The 10,322-nt window shown below is 40.6% G+C and overlaps 1 non-coding gene across 1 annotated transcript; it reads left to right on the forward strand.

Moving 5' to 3' along the window:
• Positions 1 to 7,125: 7,125 nt before the first annotated feature.
• LOC130857916 (small nucleolar RNA SNORA31) lies at positions 7,126 to 7,256 on the forward strand. The gene has a single exon (XR_009054911.1). It is a non-coding gene; the product is annotated as a small nucleolar RNA SNORA31 (small nucleolar RNA).
• The last annotated feature ends 3,066 nt before the right edge of the window (positions 7,257 to 10,322 follow it).

Raw genomic sequence — 10,322 nt, forward strand, 5'->3', positions numbered from 1 at the left:
TAGTTCTAGACTCTTAGAGTTTCCTTTCAAGTTTTGCCGTTTATATCACACATTTATTTTACACACGCCCAGTCTATCCTTATCTGTTTACAGGTAACTGTGCATATACACAGCGATGTGTACTGCTCGTTCTGTTTCTTCTGTTTCTCACTGCTTGGAAGTATTTGTACACATTAATTTGTTGTCTTTTCTTTAATATTTTTCTAGATGAGGTATGGGAATGGTCTACTCTCTGAGTTATTGCACATTCTCAAAGACCATTCTTTCAATTGACAGATTATTATATCATAGCTAGCTAAAGAATCTTGCTTTTTCTCTCTCTAAAGATGCTAATCTGGGGCTTCCTAGGTGGCGCAGTGGTTGAGAGTCTGCCTGCCAATGCAGAGGTTACGGGTTCGATCCCAGCTCCAGGAAGATCCCACATGCCGCGGAGCAACTAAGCCCGTGTGCCGAAAAAAAAAAAAAAAAGATGCTAATCTACTGCCTTCAAGCTACTAGTGTTACAAATAAGAAGTCCAATGCAAAGGTGATTCCTTTTTTTCAGTAGCTTGTTCTTTCTAAATGGTAGCAGATAGTATTTGTTCTTTAGAGTTCAGGGATTATATCAGCTTGTGTATGTGTCTTTTCTTGCCAATTAAGTCTGCCCTGGAATTCTGGGAGCCTTTTTAATTTACAAAATAGGTCTTTTTGCTCTCTCGAATGTGTTTCTTTTCCTCTATCTAGAACTTGAGAGTTCTTTGTGATTAGCAGTAATCTTATTGTGTGTAACCATATGTATTTCCCAGCCAAAAAAATTCATATATACACTAGCTCCTCCGCTACCTCTTTGGAGTAATTCCTCAGAGCTACTGAGAGACTATTTCCCAGGCTATAGTCCTCAGTAAGGCCCTGAATAAAACCTAACCCACAACTTTTAAGTTGTGTGTTTTTCTTCTAGTTGACACTGGCAGTGTAAAAAGCTGGCAACTTGTCAACTCTCTTCTGACTCCACAGGGGTCTTACCACAAAGTGGTTAAGAATGTGTTTTGGAGCCAGACTGCCTCAGCTCAAATACCAGCTCTGCTGTTTACTAGTGATGTGGCCTTGGGCAAATTATTCACACTCTATATTTCAATTTCTTTATTTATCCATTGGAGAAAATAATGAGTATTCTTACGGGTTTATTGTGAGAATTATGAGTCTACTTTTGTAAAGTACTAGAACAGTTCCTGGCCAGCCTATGGGCTGTTTTTAAAAATTCCTTATGAAAATAGATGCATATGTGGTGAACATGCACTGTTAACACTGTGAGCTTTCCAGCTTTCCCTCTCAATTGTTCTCAAATTTGGCTGCACATTTGAATCACAGAGAATCTTTTAGAAACTCTCTTGTTATGCCCCAGGCTAATTAGAGCAAATCTCTCCAAAGGAGAAACAAGGCACTAGGAGTTTTCAAAACTTCCCAGGCGATTTCACGCTGCAGCCAACACTGAAAACACTGCTTTGACTCCTACACCAAAGAAAATTCAGTGTTGGTAGATTGATCTCCGCTTGCATTAGTCATTGCAAATGAGTTTCCTCCGTTTCTTTTGCTTTGCAGAATGCAGATCTTAAAGAGAGGACTGCAGAGTGAGGCTAAATCTCAGATTCAAGGCAATTTGGAAAAACTTTGCAGTCATCTTTCATTGCACTGAGATAGAATCCCACGTCCGACGAGGCAAGGCTCCGCGGTGGTCCAGTCCCTGTCTGCCGCAGGCTCCATCCAAGAGGACATGTGGTTGTCCTCCTTTTACAGGCCAAGCTCTTTTCTGCCTCAGGGCTTTTCTGCTGGCTGTTTCTTGTTCCAGGAATGCTCTCCACTTCCCACCCCCCTCCACCCCCTACTTTTTTTAACCTGGCAATTGGCTATTATCATTTCCTCAGAAAAAGATTTCTTGACTTCCCAATGCAATCAGTCCTTCTAAGTCCCACTATTGTAATCATTCACCAACACTGTAGTTTCCTTCACAACACCTATCACAATGTGTAATTATGTGTTTAGTTGTGGGATTACTGGTTTAATGCCTAACTCCTAGTTAGACAATAAGCTTTATGTTTATTTTGTCCTACTTCCTTATCTTAACGCTTTATGCCTAATACTGTACAATACAGATGGTCCCCAACTGACAATGGTTTGATTTACAATTTTTCAACGTTACGATGGTGCGAAAGTTATACACATTCTCTAGAGCTCATACTTCGAATCTTGAGTTTTGCTCTTTTCCCAGGCTAGCGATGTGGGGCAGGATACTCTTTCGCGTGGCTGGGCAGTGGCAGCGAGCTGAAGCTCCCAGTCAGCTACATGACTGTGAGGGTGAACCACCGATACACTTACAACAACCATGTACCCAGATAACCATTCTATTTTTTCACTTTCAATACAGTATTCAATAAATTACATGAGCTATTCAACACTTTATTATAAAATAGGCTTTGTGTTAGATGATTTTGCCCAACTGTAGGCTAATGTCAGTGTTCCGAGCACATTTAAGGTAGGCTAAGCTAAGCTATGATGTTTGGTAGTTTAGATGTATGAAACGTTTTTTTAACTTATGATGTTTTCAGTTTTCAGTGGTTTTATCAGGGTGCAACCCCATCATAAGTCAAGGAAGATCTGTACACCCAGTAGCTCATAAATAAATATTTAATAAATGAATAAATGAAATTTAGTCCTGAAAGGGTTTTTTGATCATCTATTTCGAATAGGTTGTGGTTTGGATGAAGAAACTGACACTCAAGTATTTAAGTGACTTGCCCCAAATCATTCAGCTAATTAGTGCTAGTCTAGTCCAGTTCTCAGTCCAGTGAACTTTCCAGTATTAAGTGATTCGCTGCTGCAGATATAAAACAAGAGGCTCAAGAGAGTAATTTAGATATATGGAATGAATGAAAGGGCTCATTATATTATTCTATTCACTCTGTATGTGTTTGAAAATCCCAAACTTAGAAGTTGAAAAACTAAAACCAAACTGTTTTGTGTAATGAGCTTCTGATTCCTTTGTGTAAAAGTTTATCTCTTCTTTTGTTTTACAGTGCTAATTATAAAAGCACTTCTGTCCTTGTGAAGGCTGCATTATGAATTGCACACTAATAAGGACAGGTCATTTTAGCAATCGAGATTATAACTGGGGACACAAAAATCTGGTAGTGGGAGGTGGGTAGTGAGAAAATCTTCCTGGAGCACATTTTAACCTGTCATGACGAAAAAATTGGTGAGACCCTCCAGTTCTTAAGGAAAGTGGGACAGCAAGTGTGCACAAAGATGGCTCAAAGACATTTCCTCCCAAGCCCGTTGATGTTTCTCTTCTTCTACCAGATAGAAGCCCAGCAGGGACAATGGGGATCTGAATATCTAGCACCTCCTACTTTTTGTAATGTCTCTTGTTTCTGCCCTCGAAGGTTCTAAAGGTAGGAATTTAGGGGTGGGACTATGAGCTGGAAATTAAGTAAAAGAGTAAAGGAATTTGGAAAGTGGACACAGAGGTTATTTTACCATACTCCTATCACTCAAGGATCTAATTTATCCTGTGGAAGTATATATGTCTTCTCACAGATGCCAGTGAACCTCCTGCCAGGACAGAAGCAAGAACCCTCTAGTAAGAATGTGTGGAATAACATGGAGATATCAGAAAGCATAGGATATATTCTGGGACTATTAATAGTCCAGAGAGCCCGGATGCATGAAGCATGAGTCGGGAAATAACTGTTGATAAGTCTTGTGCTTACTCTTAGGCACCCATTATCTCATCAGGAGAAAAATCATCCCTAAGGTTTAAGAATGAGGTTTTGGTTAATATAGCTCCATGTAAACACACAAAACAAAACAAAACAAAAAACCCACTTTTCTTCCCTCTTGCAAATCATTCATATAATAGTTATCTTTTTCATAGAATAATAACAATAATATCAAATTTGAAGCAACTTGCATTTGCATGGCACTTTAGATATGTCAAATAGTAAAGATAACATTTACTGACTGCACATTATAGGCTAGAGACTGTGCTAGGTATGTTGGAAGACAACTCATTTGAGCCTCACAGCAACTTCATGAGCTAGGTGCTATTAATAGCCTCATTTTACGGATGAAGAATCTGAGACGCAGAGAGGTTAAGTAAACACGGTCTTGTGGCTCGTGCATGGCAGAGCTAGGATCTGAACCCAGGCGGTCTAGCTCCAGAGCCTGTGCTGCATTACGCTGCCTTTCAAAGCTGACATGGTCTAATTAGATCTGCGGCTGCTGAAAAACATTATCACAAATTTAGTGGCTTAAAACAGTACAGACTTAGTACCTCACAGTTCTGTAGGTCAGAAGTCCTAAAGTCAAGGGGTCAGCAGGGCTGCCTTCCTTTCTGGAGGCCCTAAGGAAGAACACGTTTCCTTGCCTTTTCCATCTTCTCGAGGCAGCCCACGTTCCTTGGCTCGGGGCCCCCTTCATCCATTTTCAAAACCAGCATCTCTCTGACTCTTCTTCTGTTATCACATCTCTTTCTTTGATCAGAGCCAGGAAAGGTTTTCCACTTTTAAGGATGCATGTGAGGAGATTGGATCCACTTGGATAATCCAAAATACTCTCCCCACCTCAGGGTTCTTAACCTTAATCACATCTGCAAGCCTCCTGTGCCAGGTATGGTTGTCACAGGCTCCAAAGATTGGGACACGGATATCTTCTGTTCTGCCTACAACACATAGTTTCTCCAAAGGCTTTTCACTTATATTAACTGATTTGATACCAACAATATGTGAAACTGAAGTACGCATATTAACACCATTTTCCATACAGAAAGACTATGTTCTGCCCCAAGGTCAGTAGCTCGTGTTAGGGCCCTTTACAAATGGATCTCAAACTACCTCTCTAGTTTCATTTCACACAACTTCCCTCTACCTAATCCCTAGTCACAGTGAACTTTTTTTTGCCTTCAAAAATATCATACCCTTTGCAACTTGGTGTTGTCATACCCTCTGGGAGGGAGTCCTCACCATCTTGACTTGGCAAACGTTTACTCATCTTGTAATGTTCCACTTAATGTTCTCTGCCAGGGATTCTCAGATCACCCAGGCAGCTAGTGGCAGAGTTCTCACTGCCTTTGCCACACTCTTGCTATACACTAGCCACACATCATAACATATGTGAACACACGCTGTTAGGATGCAAATGATTCTAATTGCCTAGTATGATTGACATCAGAAGACTAAAGTGAGGATGGTGCACACACCCTTCCACAGAGAACCTGACAACCTGTTGTGGAACTCCTGGACTCCTCAGCCATACCAGAGTTATAAAATGGGGCCAGAAAGGAGAAAGCTTCTACGAGGACAGTAGTGAACAGTTTCTTTACAGGAAATGGTAGCCAGGCTGTGAGTCCCCAACCTGGAGAGGAAACGTCAAGTGTACATTTGGAAAGTGTTTCCTTTAGTTGAGAGAGAGAGAGATAGCTAGTGTCTGACTCATGCCTGAGAAAGTTAAAGCCAACGTTCATCCCGTCTGGGATTTCAGAGGGCAAGAAAGTCCCTGACTCTCTCTTTGATGGTAAAGCCAGAGATTGCACTGAGGTTGGGTAGCACTTTCAGGGGTTGTCAAAGCACAGAATTTTCCCCATGGAGCACATGAAGTTCACCTGGTGAAACCTTATCATGAGGTTGTCTTGAATCCTGTCCAATAGGGTTACCTGAGAGGTGAGAATACCTCAGCAAAAAGAGGGTAGATGGCCAGGAGCTGAGAAGTAACAGAGTGGCAGATTGTTAGAACAATGGCCCCCAATGCATCACACCTCTCTGTCACCTTTCTCCTTTACAATGTAACTCTACTACTCCTTCCATGGAGAGGTGGAGTACATTTCCCCACCCCTTGAATCTAAGTAGCCTTTTAATTTTTGGACCAATAATTGTAGTGGAAATGACATCATGAGACATTTTTTTAAAGGGATGACGTCATTCAGCAGTACATTCCTCCTTGCTGGGGGCAAGCTTGTAACTCTTTTTAAACTTTTATTTATTTTTATTTTTTGGCCACATCATGCAGTATGCAGGATCTTAGGTTTCCAACCAGGGATCAGACCCGCGCCCTTTGCAGTGGAAGCATGAAGTCTCATTCATCTGGACTGCCAGGGAAGACCCATCATGAGACTTCTAAGGCTAGGCCTTAAGAGAACTTGCAGCTCCTACTTTTGTTTTCTTGGAACGCCTGTGCCATCAAGTAAAGAAGCCTACTGGAGGATGACAGACAGGTCACGTAGAGGAGTCCAGCCAAGAGTCAGCATCAAGGTGCCAGTCATACAAATGAGGCCATCACAACAAGCCCCCAAGCTGACCTGTCAGCTGACCACAAACATGGGTGAATGAGCCCACCTGACATCGCTTAAAGTTGAACTGCCCAGCTAAGCCCAACCCAAATATCCAGTCACAAACTGTGAGCAAATAAATGGTTTTGCTGTAAGCCACTAAGTTTTGGGGTGGTTTGCATTAATAGATAACTGATGCAAGCAACCACTTGAACTATAGAAGCATCTGCTGGTGTAAGAACTGTAAAAGAGGGGCTCAGCAGGAAACCTCCAAATAGCTCACAAAAGCAATCCCCAAGCTAATACCAGTTTTAACCTTCTAGACCAGACTCATCCAATAACACCTGCTTTTGCCATCTGCCATGCCTAGACAACCAGAACTATCATTAGACTTATCTTCTTCCTGCCTCTATCTCCCTTCCCACTTCTACATCAGTGTCTTAAGTCTGTTCCGACTGCTGTAACAAAAATACCAGACACTGGGTGACTCATAAGCAACAGAAATTTATTTCTCACAGTTCTGGAGGCTAGAAGTCCAAGATCAGGATGCTAGGGGGGTTGGATTCTGTGAGGGCCCTCTTCTGGGTTGCGGATGGCTGTTTTCTCAAGTGTCCTCACATGGTGGAGAGGACAAGAGCGCTCTCTGGGGTTTCTTTGATAGGGCACTGATCCCATTCATGTGGGCTCCACTTCATGACCTAATCACCTCCCAAAGGTCCCCAACTCCTAACACCGTCACATTGGGGGTTAGGATTTCAACATATGAATTTGGGGGCTATACACTCAGTCAACCAGCATCAGCAAAACTTTATTTTTTTTAAATTTTTTTTATGGATTTATTTGACAGGCCTGGAGCAGTTACCGTCTGCTAAGGTTTCCACTACAGAAGCAAGAAAAAAGTGTCCTTGTGCTTTCTGTCTGCCTGATTGTGGCAGTCCAGATTGAATGAGGGAATACAGGGGGAAAAAAGATTTTTTTTAATATGGACCATCATTAAAGTCTTTACTGAATTTTGTTACAATATTGCTTCTGTTTTACGCTTTGGTTTCTTGGCTGCAAAGCCTGGGGGATCTTAGCTGCTCGACCAGGGGTCGAAACTGCACCCCTGCATTGGAAGGCGAAGTCTTAACCACTGGACCACCAGGGAAGACCCTAAACTTTAGTTTATTAACAGAGTTTCAATTCGGCATTTAGAATAGCCAGACCTGGGTTAAAAAACAAAAGCCAAGGGGACTTCCCTGGCTGTTTCTAAGAATAAGAAAAAATGTCCACGGCTTGCTGGAGTTTTTATATAAGGTTATGGGAAGTTTAAAGGGCCAATAGAAGACAAAAATAAAGTCACTTTAAAAAATCACAGACCACATGTCATATTTGTTCAACATACTAATTATACACATTTGTCTTCCCTACTCTTATCACACATGGAGGGCACAATCCTTGTCTCATTCATCTTTGATTCACCAGGTTCAGGACACAGTGCCTAAGACATAGAGACACCAAGCGAATGTTGGGTGACTGGATTTATGTTGCCCTAAACCCCATTTTACTTTTTAAATTCATTGCTAATAAGGTCATTCATAAAGAGAAGGAATACCATTTAAAACAACAATGGTAGTGGGGAAGAGGGGTTATTCCCAGAGATTATTTTGTTTATTTGAGCATTTTTTTATTTGTAGAAGAAACATACTTGTGGACTTTTTAGAAAAGTATTTAAAATTATTTTTGTATACGCATTTTAGTAGCAGTTTTCTTGAGATGTAATTCATATACCATAAACTTAAAATTATTTCAACAAAAATAAAAATCATCTGTAACCTTAACAGACAACACATCAATATTTTGGTATATGTCTTTCTCATCTTTTTTCCCCAAACAGGTTTTATCTTGGGTGTAATATCTGACTTTAAGCAGCCAAATGATAGTACAAATTATAACAAAATTTCACTGATTATGAAGAATATATGTTAAAATACACCCAAAACAAATGTTATGTAGAAAATATCTCAAATTTCTAGCAATAGTTATCTTGGGGAAGGTGGGAGAAAGCTAGGTTTGTTGAAGAGGTAGTGGAGGAAAAGGATATTTTAGTTTTACCTGTAATGTTGTAACTTTTCAAAAAGAAGGATAGATTAGAGTATTAAGTGACTACACATTAAAAAAAAGAGAAAAAAATCCAAACATTAAAAAAAGAGTTGCCACATTATAAAGTAAATTTTGAAGGGGGTGGTTATGATAAATGAAAGAGAATTAGTATGTTTAGTCTTGGCAGGGAAAATAATTTCAGGAGCTTTGCCCTGCTAACCTGGCCTCACCCTCACTTCTTCAACAATCACTCCCTGACACATTAGTTCCAAAGCCATTAAAACTGAGTCACATGATTAAGAAACGTTGGTATCATCGCAGTCCTCTGAAATTTAGGTAGCCAAACTGGTTTTTTAATTTTTAATTTTCTTCCAGAAATATGTTCCTGATGATCAACTTTCAATGATTCTTCAAGGGAAAATGATTAATTAACAACCTAACAAACATACACTAAACACTTACATATTTTAAAAACGTTCAGTTCAGTTTCCAAATGTTTCATTTGGAGTTATACCAAAGGTACTCCACAGTTAAGTTGCATCATTGTGTTTTCATGTGCAAGTCACCTGGGATGTGGCAGCTAAGCACGGTCTTTTCTCACTGCGATGGCCTCAGGAGCATCAGATGGTGTGGCTGCAGGACACCCACTGTGCACACAGGCAGCAGCTGTTCATACTGCATGCATGTGGCAAAGTTTACAATATGCCCCCTCACATGCTTTCTCTCTATGCTAGGCCTGTACCTAATTCAGATGAGGTTGGCATTTTTGAAGCCAGCATCCTACATGTAAAGCAGCTAGAAATAAGAAAGAGATATATGCACCTAGGCTGAAGCCGAGATAACTCTTAAGTAATGAGAAAAGCTAAGAATGGAAGGATTTGTTGTATCAGTTCACTGTCCTTCTGGTGGCTCCTTTTGATGAGTCTTCAAATAACACTCCTTTAAGTCTTCAGGTCTCCTTTGGGAGCTGCCCTGAGCACATACACCTTGCTCTTTTCTACTGGGTGACAGTATGGCAAGAACTAGTATGTATGCCTCCAGGCTGCCTAAGTAGGCAGTAGGACATATTATTTTATTATATGGCTACAGGGAGCTCTTTCCGTGAAAAGTGTTTTTTACATTAACTGTTTATCGTTACAGTAAAATACATGAAAGATCTTTTTTAAAAGCATTTCATTAAAAAACTATAACTATGGGGCTTCCTAGGTGGCGCAGTGGTTGAGAATCCGCCTGCCAAGGCAGGGGACACGGGTTCGATCCCTGCTCCAGGAAGATCCCACATGCCGTGGAGCAACTAAGCCCGTGCGCCACAACTATTGAGCCTGCGCTTTAGAGCCCGTGAGCCACAACAATTGAGCCCATGTGCTGCAACTACTGAAGCCCACACGCCTAGAGCCCGTGCTCTGCAACAAGAGAAGCCATGGCAATGAGGAGCCCGTGCACCATAACAAAGAGTAGCCCCCACTCACCACAGCTAAAGAAAGCCCGCGCACAGCAAAAAAAAAAAAAAAGACCCAACACAGCCAATAAAGTAAATAAATAAATACATAAAAAAAACAAAAAACAAAAAACTATAACTATCATATCCAAAAATGCTCTGAAACCAGAAAGTTTCTTTCTAAATTCTGTGACAAAATCTGATTTGAAGCTCTCAGTCTTTAGTTATCACACTTATTGGTGGTATTCATATACTCACTACAGAAATATTAGTGTATTTGATAATGTGTGCCATTCTAGACTCTTTTGGGAATTTTAAGTAAAACATTTTATATGTACTTTATCATTTTTTTAAAGTCTGAAAAATTTTGATTCCAAAACACAACTAGCCCAAATAAAGGATTGTGAAGCAGTATGTCCCCCAAACTGTTACTGATGTGGTGATTCTACCAAATCCCAAAATGGTTCCAATGAGTATTTTTGCCCCAAAGTATGTCATGAGGATGAA

This window comes from Hippopotamus amphibius, chromosome 7, assembly GCF_030028045.1.
Source record: "Hippopotamus amphibius kiboko isolate mHipAmp2 chromosome 7, mHipAmp2.hap2, whole genome shotgun sequence".
In the NCBI taxonomy this organism is placed as follows: domain Eukaryota; kingdom Metazoa; phylum Chordata; class Mammalia; order Artiodactyla; family Hippopotamidae; genus Hippopotamus; species Hippopotamus amphibius.